We start from the raw sequence: 13528 nt of genomic DNA, 5'->3' as shown, positions 1-13528 counted from the left end.
TCTGGGGGGCATCTACAGAAAAAGAAAGAAAAGAAAAGAAAAAAATAATAAAATTCCAGTATATATATCTATATTTGTTTATTATTATTTTTTTAAAAGAATTTAGCTACAAAATGTTCAACATGGGTTAATTTCAAATTATCAGAATTTCTTTTGACAATAAATTCCCTCAAAATTATTCTTTGAGAACAAAAATGTTAAAATTTTGATAACTTGATCGGTGAAACATACATGTTGATATGACAATTATAAGCTAAATCTTACAATTGTTGAATAAAACATCCAATACAAATTTTCGAATGTGAGAAGTATCCAATTAAACTTTTATTTAACCAATTACTCACATTTGCACAAAACACCCCAAATTCAAGTTTATTTTTGTAAAACCCCCCCTAATTTTTTCGGATTTGCATAAAACACCAATTTTTTTCCAGATTTTATTCTCAATACACAATTGAATGCCTGAAGATTATGTGTTTTTGCATAAAAAACCCCAACAATTTTTGGGTTTGCATAAAACACCAAATTTTTTTTCCAGATACAATATATCATTGATCAAGTTCCAAATTCAAACCCCCAAGAAATTTTTGGATTTTGCATAAACCACCCCAATTTTCGGATTTTGAATAAACCCCCCCCCAAATTTTTGGATTTTGTACCAAATTCCCAATTTAAACCCTCAATTTGTTAAATTGATCATGAATCTCACAAAATATGATAATAATTTATAACTACCCATGATTCAATCACCAAATCATCCATGAATTCAAAAAAAATTGAAATTACAAGATCAAGTTTAGGAAATATACCTTGGGGAGATGAGGAAGAAGCCCTAAAGATTGCAGAAACAACCCTCCAAAATTTCTTGATCTATGTGGGTGAATTAGGGTTTGAGAGGGGAGGAGAAATTCGGGTTTGGGGAGATGAAATGAAGAGGGAAAGAAAGGGCTGGGTGGCTGCGGTTTTTGAGGCAGATGGCTTTAGGCATCGATGCCCCAAATCGATTGGCAGCCGGCCACACTGTTTTTGGGCTGTGGTTCTATTTTATTTTATTTATTTAAATTTTTTTTTCATTTGGGCTGTGATTTTGGGCCTATACTTATTACATATTGTTTATTTTTCTTTTTTTTTTCTGGGCCTGTGATATTGGGCCGAACTCATTATGTATATATTGTTTCTTTTTTTCTTTTTATTTTTCTTTTTTTTTCTTTTCTTTTAAACCTATATTAGTTATTCAAAAGTTTTTTTAACAAGAATTAGAGAATTTTTTTTATTTATATTTATTTATTTATTTTTCTTTTTTTTATTTTTTTACAAATAATGTGGTTCATAGAGAACCAACACCTCCTCCTCTCCGAGTGTAGAAAATTCTAAAAATGGTTTTAGACGTTGACCATTAATTTTGAAAATGTCACCATTTTTAGGATTTTCTATCTCGACAGCCCCATGCAAAAAAACTTGTTTGACAAAAAATGGACCTATCCATATTGATCTCAATTTTCCAGGAAAAAGATGTAATTTTGAATTATACAATAAAACTTTTTGTCCTGGAGAGAAATATTTTCGTAAAATTGATTTGTCATGAAAAATCTTGGTTTTCTCTTTATAAATTTTTGAGTTTATGTATGCATCATTTCTAATTTCTTCTAGCTCATTTATTTGGAGCAATCTGTTCTTACCTGCCGAGTCTGAATCAAAATTCAACTGTTTTATCGCCCACATTGCTCGATGTTCCAACTCTACTGGTAGGTGACAAGCTTTCCCGAATACCAGCCAAATTGGCCTTGAAAGCTATTCTATATGCCCACAGAGCATCACATAATTTTACAGACCAATCTTTTCTGTTATGATTAACTATTTTTTCTAAGATTTGTTTGATCTGCCTGTTTGTGACCTCTACTTGTCCACTGGTTTGGGGGTGATAAGGAGTTGACAATTAGTGTGTGATTGAATATTTCCTCATCAAAGCTTCAAAAGAACGGTTACAGAAATGTGTACCGTTGTTACTGATGATCGCTCGGGGTACTCCAAACCGTGCAAAAATATTCTCTTTCAAAAACTTGACAACGACCTTGTTGTCATTAGTTTTGCAAGCTACCGCCTCAATCCATTTTGACATGTATTCAACGGCTACTAGAATGTAAACATTTCCAAAGGAATTTGGAAATGGTCCCATGAAATCGATACCCCATAGATCAAAAAGTTCAACGGATAAGATGGGTTGTAAAGGCATCATATTTCTTCTAGTGATCTTCCCTAAAAGCTGACAACGGTTATTGGTGTTGCAAAATTCAAATGAATCCTTGAAGAGAGTGGGCCAATACAGCCCAGATTAGAGAACTTTTTTAGCTGTTTTTCTCGGGCCAAAGTGGTCCCCACATGCTTGCTCATGACAAAAGGATAGAACACTCCTAGTTTCTTCCGTGGAAACACATCTCCTAAAGATCTGATCAGAACAGTATTTGAACAGATATGGATCATCCCAGTAAAAGTATTTTACTTGGGAGGGATCTATCCTGTTTGGACCAATGAGAAGGGATCTGGTTCATGACTATGTAATTCACAATGTCAGCGACTATCCTGTTTGGACCAATGAGAAGGGATCTGGTTCATGACTATGTAATTCACAATGTCAGCGAACCATGAGACAGATTGGATTTGTAGGAGTTGTTCATTGTAATTCACAATGTCAGCGAACCATGAGACAGATTGGATTTGTAGGAGTTGTTCATCAGGGAAATGCTCCTTGATCGGAACGGTTGATGTTGGTGCGTTTGGTAATCGAGAAAGGTGATCTGCTACGGGGTTCTCTGTTCCCCTTCTGTCAAGAATCTGAATGTCAAACTCTTGAAGAAGGAGAATTCATCTAATGAGCCGTGCTTTAGCATCCTTTTTGGTCAAAAGATACTTTAGTGCGGCATGATCAGTGAAAACTTTGGTTAAGGAACCGATGAGGTAGGACCTGAATTTTTCTAAGGCAAAGATTACAGCTAAAAACTCTTTTTTTGTGACAGAGTAATTTTGCTGGGCATCATTCAGAGTTCTACTGGCGTAGTAGATCACATGCGGTTTTTCATCAAACCGTTGTCCTAAAACAGCTCCAATCGCAGAATCGGATGCATCACACATCAGTTCGAATGGTAAGGTCCAATCTGGTGCATGAATGATAGGAGCTGTGGTTAGCTCCTTTTTTAGATATTCAAAAGCTTTGAGGCAGTCGGGAGAGAAGACAAATGATGTATCCTTGGCTAAGAGATTGGTCAAGGGTCTAGCAATTTTGCTGAAATCCTTGATGAAACGTCGGTAAAAACTAGCATGACCAAGAAATGATCTGACATCTTTGACTGTTTTGGGAGGAGGGAGATTGGAAATGAGATCTACCTTAGCTTTGTCCACTTTAATTCCCCTATTAGAAACTACATGTCCTAAGACAATGCCTTGTTTGACCATGAAATGACATTTCTCCCAATTGAGAGTCAGATTTTTCTCTCTACACCGTTCCAGGACCAGTTTAAGATGATGTAAACATTGGGAAAACGTGTCGCTAAAAATGAAAAAGTCGTCCATGAAAATTTTGAGAAATCGCTCTACCATGTCGGAAAAAATACTGATCATGCAGGGTTGGAATGTGGCCGGTGCGTTACACAGTCCAAAAGGCATGTGTCGGTATGCGAATGTTCCATACGGGTAAGTGAAGGTGGTTTTCTCCTGATCTTCGGGAGCGATAAGGATTTGATTGTAACCTGAATATCCATCCAGGAAACAATAGAACTCGTGTCCTGCTAAACGCTCTAACATTTGGTCAATGAAAGGAAGAGGGAAGTGATCTTTCCGAGTGGCTAAGTTGAGTTTTCTGTAGTCAATACAGACTCGCCATCCAGTTTGGATTCGAGTGGGAATCAGCTCATTAGCCTCATTTTGGATCACGGTGATCCCAGATTTCTTTGGAACAACTTAGACCGGACTCACCCATGAACTATCAGAAATGGGATAAATGATCTCATGATCAAGACATTTCAGAATGTATTTCCTAACGGCTTCTTTCATCACTGGGTTTAACCTACGTTGAGGATCTCTAATAGGTTTGGCGTCATCTATCAAATGGATTCGGTGTTGAACAATGGTTGGACTAATCCCTTTGATATCAGCCATGGTCCATCCAATGGCTTCCCTATTCTCTCTTAAAACATCTAAGAGAGCTTTCTTTTGACCGGTAGTCAAATTAGAAGAAATGATAACTGGTAAAGTCTCGTTCTCACCTAAGTAGGCATACTCTAGATTTTCAGGTAGAGGTTTGAGCTCTAACTTAGGGGGTTCCTCCACAGATGGGCGAAGCTGGACTCGGGGTTCTATCTCTAAAGGTTCTCGTTGCCAGCCAACAGCAAAAACATGATTGACCAGCGGTTCTATCTCAAGTTCGTCATCAGAAAGCTCCTCAATCATTAAATCAGATGCATTTGAATCAGACTCACACTCTCCCTCTTGTTGTTCACTGGATATTCCTTGAATGAAATTCACTTCCATGGGTTCATCAGATGGATCACTAGGCTGTCTCCCTAAGTTGAAGATATTGAGGTCAACAGTCATATTCCCAAAAGATAGTTTCATCTGACCGGTTCTACAATTTATCAAAGCATTTGAGATGGCTATGAACGGTCTTCCTAGAATAACAGAGATTTGACTTTTGAGATTGGAAACGGGCTGTGTTTCCAAGACAATAAAATCAACAGGGAAAATGAACTCTCCAACTTTGATCAGAACATCCTCTACCTCTCCTTTGGGAATTTTCACAGATCTATCAGCTAACTATAGAGTGCATCTCGTCGGTTTAAGGTCTCCTACACCTAGCTGTTGATAGACTGAATAAGGAAGGAGGTTGACGCTGGCTCCCAAGTCTAGAAGTGCCTTATCAATATGAGTGTTACCTATGACGCATGGAATTGTGGGACAACCAGGGTCCTTGTATTTTAACGGCATTGGTTTCGAAAAAATTTCACTGAGGTTGGCAGCTAAGAAGACTTTCTTGGGGACATTGGTGGTTCTTTTCTTAGTGCATAAGCCCTTTAAGAACTTTGAATAAGAAGGGATTTGTTCGATTGCATCTAGGAGAGGGATATTGATCTTTACCTGTTTAAACGTTTCTAGGATTTTCTCAACCTGTGGGGAGTTTTTCCTAGGTTTGAATCTATCTGGAAAGGGGGCAACGGGCTTATACCTATCTAGATTAGGCTCAATCTCAAGTTCAGCGTGTTGGTCATCGGAAGGAATTGCTTCATCGGAAGGAGTGTGTTGGATGGGAGAAGGGGTTTGATCCGGTGGTATTCTAACTTGATTGTCTATTTGTTTCCCTGATCGCCGTGTGTGAACTGCATTCACATGAGCTGGATGGTTTGAACTGGATCCATTGTCTTTAGGGTTTGTAACATGTTGACTTGGGAATTTTCCTTTCTCTCTCTCGCTCACGGCAGTGGCTAGTTACCTAAGTTGGGTTTCTAACCGGGCTATGGCTTGAGTGTTCGAGTTGAGCACTTGGCCGGTTGTTTGCATGAAGGAATTTAGAGTGATGGATGACTGGGTCAATATGTTGGTCGTTTGTGTGGAAGCTTTGATCATAGCTTCTAAACCCTATTCTAAGACACTTAAACGTTTGTCATGATCAGAATTTGAAGGATTTGTAGGCTGGTGAGGATGAGGATGTTGGTTTGGAAAAACTGGGTTAGCTTGTTGAAAATTATTTGGTTCGTTGAATGGGACAGTGTTTCCCATAGGGAATTGTTGGTTTGACGCGGGAATGAAGTTTTGGTTTCCATGAGAATTTCCTTGGTTCCAAGCAAAGTTGGGATGATTTCTCCAACCTGGATTGTAGGTTGGAGAAAATAGATCATTTCTAGGGCACTGGAATGCAGCGTTCATCTGTTCTAAAGCATGGTTGTTTCCTAAGAGAGGGCATTCCTCTGAAACATGGGTAGAAGACTGACAGTTATGACATCCCGGGGCAGAAACATGATTGATTTAAGCTGGAGCTCGTTTCTTAATTTCTAAGGCTTCTAACCTCCGTAGAATCGTCGCCATCTTCGCTTCAGAAGCAATGTTTAACTCCAGGGAAAGACCACTAGACTTAGACTGTGGAACTGATGAAATCCTGTCATCACAGTTTTCCTACTGCATTGGTTTCTCGGATAAACTCTCTAGAAATTCCCAAGCTTCATCTGCGTTTTTCCTCATAAAATCTCCCTGACACATCGATTCTAAAAATGTTTTTGCAGAATAGTCCAATCCTTCATATATGACTTGGCACAATCGCCATTTTTCTAGACCATGATGAGGACATTAGATTAAAAGATCTTTGAATCGGTCGAAATATTTCCAGAATGGCTCTCCCGGGATAATTTTAAAGTTTTGAATGTTGTTCCTAAGCTTTACCGTTTTGTGAATAGGAAAAAAATTCTTAAGAAAAACGGTGACAAATTCCTCCCAAGTTGAGATGGAATTTGTCGGTAAGCTGTACAGCCATTTTTTAGCTTTGTCCTTAAGAGCAAATAGAATAAATCTGAGCTTAATTGTATCTTCAGTTAATTCTCTCATTTTAATCATAATACACATTTCCTCAAATTCCGAGATAAAAATATATGCATCTTCTGTTTCATTACCAAGGAATTTAGGAAGCATGTTTATGTAATGCGGTCTAAGCTCAAAATTTGCTCCATTTACTTCGGGGAGTCTTATGTAAGATGGAATTGCATTTCTGGTGGGGTAACACATATCCTGGAGAACGGGTTGATTTGCTATTTCTTAGATTGGTTCAACGCGGATTAAACGATGAGAATTATCCCGAACCCAAGTTTGCATACACCAAAATAATTTTTTTTCTTTTTAAGGAAAGAAAGAAAATTAGTTTTTTTTAATGAGAAGAAAAGGATAAAGAAAAATCCTAACTAAAACAAATCAAAGCAATCACTTTTCAATCACTTTAATTCTAGGGTTTAGCCTAACTCACTAGACCAGCTCCTAACCAAAAACTCCTACAGTGAAAAGATCAAAGTTTTACCCAGGTAGTTAGCCAGGTAAGGATAGTACTAGAGGGTGATCAAAGATCAATTAAGTACCTCGTTCCTTACGGAGCGCTTTACGCAACCCCTAAACATTGCCTTAGACACCAACTAATCTGAGAAAACTTAAACCGGTTCACTTAAAGATTTCTTGTTCCTTATTGAGCTCAAATCCTTAGGGGCTAACGTCTAATGAGTTTTAGAAGGCTTGGGTTTGTGAAGTGAGGAATTAATGATTTGTGGGCTAAGGAAAGGGTGATGAAATCCCTTACCTTATCTTGATTAGAGGGTTTCGCCCTTAAGAATGTTTTAAGTATGTGGCAAATCAAGTGCTACAATCACTTTGGTGAATTCAAATCCTAATTGTCTCTAATTGTGAAGCTAGATAAAGAGGGTGGAATTGAAAACTAGAAAGAAGACTTACCCGAAAGCAATTCTCTAAGTTCTTGATCTTCAATCCAAGACTTTCAAGCTCCAAGCGGTTCCTTCACAAGAAAACACACAAGCTAAAGAACCAAAATAATAAAATCATATTTTAGCACCTTCCCCGGCAACGGCGCCAAAAACTTAATGCGGTATAATTATGTACCAAAATTACAAGTGCACAATTGATCAAGTTATAGTATAAAAAGTTATCGATCCCACGAGGAAGGTGATTTTAAGAGATTATTAGAATTGGTTCTTATGTTTTGTGCGTGACAAAATAGGATTAAAGAATAAGTGTGATTGTGATGAGTGATTGTCGTGAATGTATGCAAGAGACAATAAATTGAATTTTAGAGAAAAGAAATAAGAATCAAAGAATAAATAAAATCATAAGGCAAGAAAGAAGAATGAATAAAATCAAGGAATAAAATCAAGAATGAAAAGAAAATTCTAGAAAGTCAAGATGGAGGTTTTAATTTAAGATATGAGAAATCTAGAATTTAATCCACTAATTACAAAATATAAACTATTCTCTTTTTATCATATTTCAACTTAGATTTATTAAGCATAGACTATCAAACCATTTAAGGAAAGTATAACCTATCAAATTATCATCTAAGTTAAAATTACTATTCATGATAAGAATAACAACAAGATGGTAATCCTATAATTCATAAGCATAACCTATCAAACCATTTAAGATAAGCATAGATTATCAAATTCTTCTTCTACCGATTAGTTTTCTAGTTGATTATCCTAAACATGAATATTTTAAGTGCAAGAGAATAATTTGCATAATATAAAGGAAATTAGGCTAGCATCATACAATTCTAATATTCCTACAAGAATTAATTTCACATCTCAAGAAATAAAAACAATAAGAAAAAGAACTAATTACAAAATTAAAAAGAAAATAAAAATCTAAACTATGAACAAGAAATAAATCTAACTATAAAGAACTAAAATCTAAACTATAAAATAAATTACAAAAATTAAATATAAGAAAATAAATCTACTCTACAAACTAAAGTGTAAAAAGAAATAAAAAGACAAGGAAATAAATCTACACTACAAGCATGAATGTAAATCTAACTAATAAGCAATAATAAAAAATTTACTAAAAAGAAATAAAAGAGAAAAATAAAAAAAAATGCAAACCTTCAAATTGTTCTTCATCTCCATTCCTCATCATTCAACAAAGAGGAGAAAAACAAATTTAAAGTGGAGAAAAATTATTATTATTAATTGTAACAAAAGTTATAATTTTTGGAAGGCCTTCTCAATTAAGAGTAGCCCTCCTCTCCAAATAGAATTATAAAATTTTTTACACCTCTAACCCCTCACTCTCTACCCCTATTTATAGTAAACATCAGTGAATGAGAGCTATTGGATTGAAATCTTATCCAAAAATAACAAATTTCAGCCTTTGATTCGTAACAAACTGTACGTCAGTATCGATTCCAGCATCGATAGGGGTATCGATGTTGGCATCGATATAGGCATCGATGCAGGCATCGATGCCCCCATCGATGCTGGCATCGATGCCATCTCTTCTCCATTGTGCTGTCCGCAGAATTCCTTGTTGTTTGCTTTTGGGCTTTGGACGTTGGGCTTTGCTTGACTTTTGGGCTTGGACGTTTGGCTTTGATATATATTTTTCTTTCTTCTTTTGGGTTTTGGTCTTTTAGATAATTTGGCAATTGATTTTCCAATGGGCTTCTTTGCTTCATTTCTTCATTAAATCAAGGGCTTTTTGTTGAGAGATTGGAGTTTGGCTCTTATTCTTCATTAACCTGCAATTAAAGATAAAAGCAATTGTTAGTGGTATATTTATTCATATAAAATAGATAATAAGGGTATAAAACTGTAATAAAATGTGATTATCAGTAAGGCACTGCAAAAGAGAAAAGTACTCAATCAGTCAACATGAAAATAAAACGAAAGCAACCTTAGTCAATTACAAAGGTCGAATTCTTGGATGAATAAGGTATACGCACAGTCCAGACCCTGCGTCAAATCTTATTAACGCGGAGGTCAAACCTTGCATTAGTCGGTCAAACGCACAGTTCAGACCCTGTGTCAAATCTTATTAAGCAGAGGTCAGAATTTTGTGTTAGTCGATCAAACACAAAGTCTAAACCCTGCGTTACAAAATTCGAACGCAGAGGTCAAACCTTGCGTTAAGCGTTCAAACGCACAGTCCAGACCCTGCGTTAAATCTTATTAACGTAGAGGTCATACCTTGCGTTAGTCGGTCAAACGCACAGTTCAGACCCTACGTCAAATCTTATTAATGCAGAGGTCAAACTTTGCGTTAGTCGATCAAACACAGAGTCAAAACCTTGCGTTACAAAATCCGAGCGCAGAGGTCAAACCCCAACGCTTCGAATTCGAAATGCAGATACCCAATTCTACGTTATAATGTCAGAACGAGTTTCCTCATTGATCAGAACCAGCCGAAGCAAGTTTTATGGCCACAGAAGTCGAGACTTACCACCGACGAGAGGAACTGACAGCGGCGCACCAGCCTGAGCTGCATCACCGCCGACGGCCGAAGTTTGATGCGAGCTCTGAGCAGCAGTGATGGCAGACTTGGGATGAGAGACGGTCTTCTTCCTAGGAGCCATTAAAGATGATGGTCGGAGAAGACGAGCAGGGTTCGCCGGATTTCTAAATGAAGAGTCTTCATTAAGCTTTTCGAAAAAGAACAGATGGAAGAGTCGAATGACTCTTGATTTGACCCCAGCGATCTATTTATAGACAGCTATGAGCTGTCGAATCAGAGCGAGATTCTAGGCCTAGAATCCCGCCAAGCACGGCCTGTGCGTCCACGTTGGTTGAACTTCTGAACGCAGAGTTCACCTCTGCGTTTTAATTCTCAAGTGCAGAAATCCACTTGTACGTTTTAACGCTACCAAATAAACTTCTCGACAACTAAAGCTAAGACATAGCGTCAAACGAATAAAGAGAAGCTAACATTGGCCATCAAGGTGACCAAGGCCGAGAAGAAACTGGTATATGACAAGCAGTTATGCAGCCTCTTGGATGAGTACAAATAGGTTACATTCAACGAAGCTAAAACCGTCAAGCTCGATCCATTGCACGCAGCTCATTCTCCTAAGTGGCTTAACATTCCCACTAAGATTAATAAAGCTGCATGTCGAATGTTCATCAATGCCTACAAGAATTCTCTGGATAAAAGAATACACCTCATCGCAGATTGAGTGGAGTATCTTAAGGACCCAGACAAAATCCGAAGAATACACCTCATCGCAAATTAAGTGGAGTATCTGAAGGATCCAGACGAAATCCGAAGAATACGCCTCATCGCAGATTAAGTGGAGTATCTAAAGGATCCAGACAAAATCCAGAGAATACACCTCATCACAGATTGAGTGGAGTATCTAAAGGATCCAGACGAAATCCAGAGAATACACCTTATCGCAGAGTGAGTGGAGTATCTGAAGGATCCAGACGAAATCTGAAGAATACACTTCATTGCAGAGTGAGTGGAGTATCTCAAGGACCCAGACAAATTCGGTGTCATCATTGTTCTTGTTTGCTTCATCAGCAATGACTTGGGCTTTAGCTTGTTTGACTAAGTTCATTATCATCAAGACACAAAAGTTACCTTGTTTGGTTTAAGGAAGCAGAATTGCAACACTCCGACAACCAGGTTCATGATGTCTTCAAACCAAACGAAGCGGACAATCAATCAATTAAATTTTAGGATAAAAAGTATTCCAAAAATTCGTCCCAGTCAACCGCGAACTTTCAAAAACTTTGGAGGAGGTTCTGTAGGCTGTCTAAAAATCACAATAGATAGCTGATCCCCATCAGGTTTCAACGATGAGAGTTACAATCCAACGACTTTTATACCTCGATGATGAAAGTTACAATCAGATGGCTTTCATGTCAACAAATGAAAACTACAAATAGAGGACTTTTCATATGGATCAAGAAGAGTTACAATTCAACGACACTTCCGATAACTGATGAAAACTCTATTCAGTGGTCTTCACAATCAACAGTGAGAGTTACAATCTGACGACTTTCACACCACACAACAGCTAAAGCAAGGATGAACGAGCAATAGTCTTCGCAATACTATAATAGAAGAGGTTATGAGTCAACAACTACTTCTAAACGCAGAGTCTACCTCTGTGCTTCTTAACTCAAAACGCAAGCGGTCTGTGCGTTCTTCAGCAGTCACCCAACTCTGCATCTCAAATCCAAGACGCAGAGTTAAGACTCAGAGTGCAAACGGCCTATGCGTCTTCAATTTCCAGCAGACACTCAACTCTGCATCTAAAATCTAAGACGCATAGTTAAGACTCAGAACGCGAGCGGCCTGTGCGTTTCCAATCTCCAGCAGACACTCAACTCTGCGTCTAAAGTCTAAGACGCAGAGTTAAGGTCCAGAACACCAATTTAGGCGTTTGACTTGTTCAAACACAAGCTGAACGGCCTCAAAACTTTATCCCACATTTTGAGGGATTTTCGCCCACTTAGGAGCGGATTTAAGGGTTGGTTACACCCCTTATCCCCCTATAAATAACCGCATTACTCAACTGAGTAAGGGGTTAGAATTTTTCGGCAGAGGGTTGGATTTTCTGAAGTTTAAGGGTGAATTCTTGGGAGATTGGAGATTTCGGCCAGATTTCGAAGATCAAATCATCTACGAAATCAGCACAAGAGAGCTCTTGGCAGCTAGGAGATCAAATCCTTCAGCAATAAACAAATCCACTTGGCTACTAACCGATTATTTGGTTTTCAACAATTCTTTTCAGAGTTTTTAACTCATTCTGAGTTCTTAAACTCGTCAAGAGTTCTCAATCTTTTAACTCATTCTGAGTTCTTAAACTCGTCAAGAGTTCTCAATCAAACTTATCATACAAGTTAATTGTTCCCGTGAGACAAGACGGTCGGATCGTCAACGGAGAGCAAATTCGACGCAAACATTCAAAGGAGGCACTCCATCTGAGACAAGACGGTCGGATCGTCAACGGAGAGCAAATTCGACGCAAACATTCAAAGGAGGCACTCCATCGCTACCGTGAAGAACCCAGTATTAAACAAAGGGGGGAATCCAGATCATTCTCCTCTCTTTTGTAATCGAAATCCAATTGTAATTGAGATCGAGAGAATCTAAATCAAACATTTCTTTCATTTCTTTTACTACAAAGTTTCTACCAACATGCGCTATCTTATTTTCTTGTGTTTTGTCATTATATTTTGATCCATTGTGCTATTTTTTCTATAAATTTTTAAGTGAACCATGTGCTTTTCTCTCTCATACACATTTTGAATGATTTTTATCTAAATTTCTCTTATCTAAAGTATATCCATTAGTATGTTTTCCCACTTTTGCTAATAACAAAAGGGAAAAAATTTTGTGAAAATTGATGATTTTTTTTATGATTTTGTGAATTTGGTAAATTTTGATGATTTTGTGCATGAGTGAGCTTTTGTCTAGATGGTTTCACATTTTAATTTTTAAATTTTTTTTTGAAACACTTGATGCATTCTTTTAGGGGGAGTTTTTATAATACATGTACTTGATTACACTTTTCATGAATGCATGAATCTACAGGAGCTTTGCATATCATTTGTTTTTTGTATGAGATTATATTTGTGCTTATAGTTGCTGTTCATATATCTCAAAAATGTGTGTATTTTAGTATTTTAAATTTTAAGTTTGTTCCTATCAAAAGTGGGAGATTGTTAAGATGTAGTCCATGCAATAGCTCTTGCTTTAATAATAACAAACTCTCATTTGGTACTGATATTTATTTGAAATTATACAGTATAAGTAAATACATGTATAAGAAGTGTACGAGGCAAAACAACATGATATCTAGCTCATAAGCTGATTTTAGCCTTCTCGCCATCGATAGTGGACTTTGGCTCTCGATGGTAAGAAGAGCTCATTAATGGTCAACATTCATGACCAATGATTTTTACTCTAAAGACTTTTATATCATCGATGGCCCTTGAAATCATCGATAGTCGAGAGGTACCTTCGATGGTAATGTTAGTTATTTACAAAATTT

The sequence above is a fragment of the Asparagus officinalis genome, chromosome 7, assembly GCF_001876935.1.
Source record: "Asparagus officinalis chromosome 7, Aspof.V1, whole genome shotgun sequence".
In the NCBI taxonomy this organism is placed as follows: Eukaryota; Viridiplantae; Streptophyta; class Magnoliopsida; order Asparagales; family Asparagaceae; genus Asparagus; species Asparagus officinalis.
The sequence above is the reverse complement of the archived record's forward strand: the minus strand, read 5'-3'. Positions refer to the sequence as shown.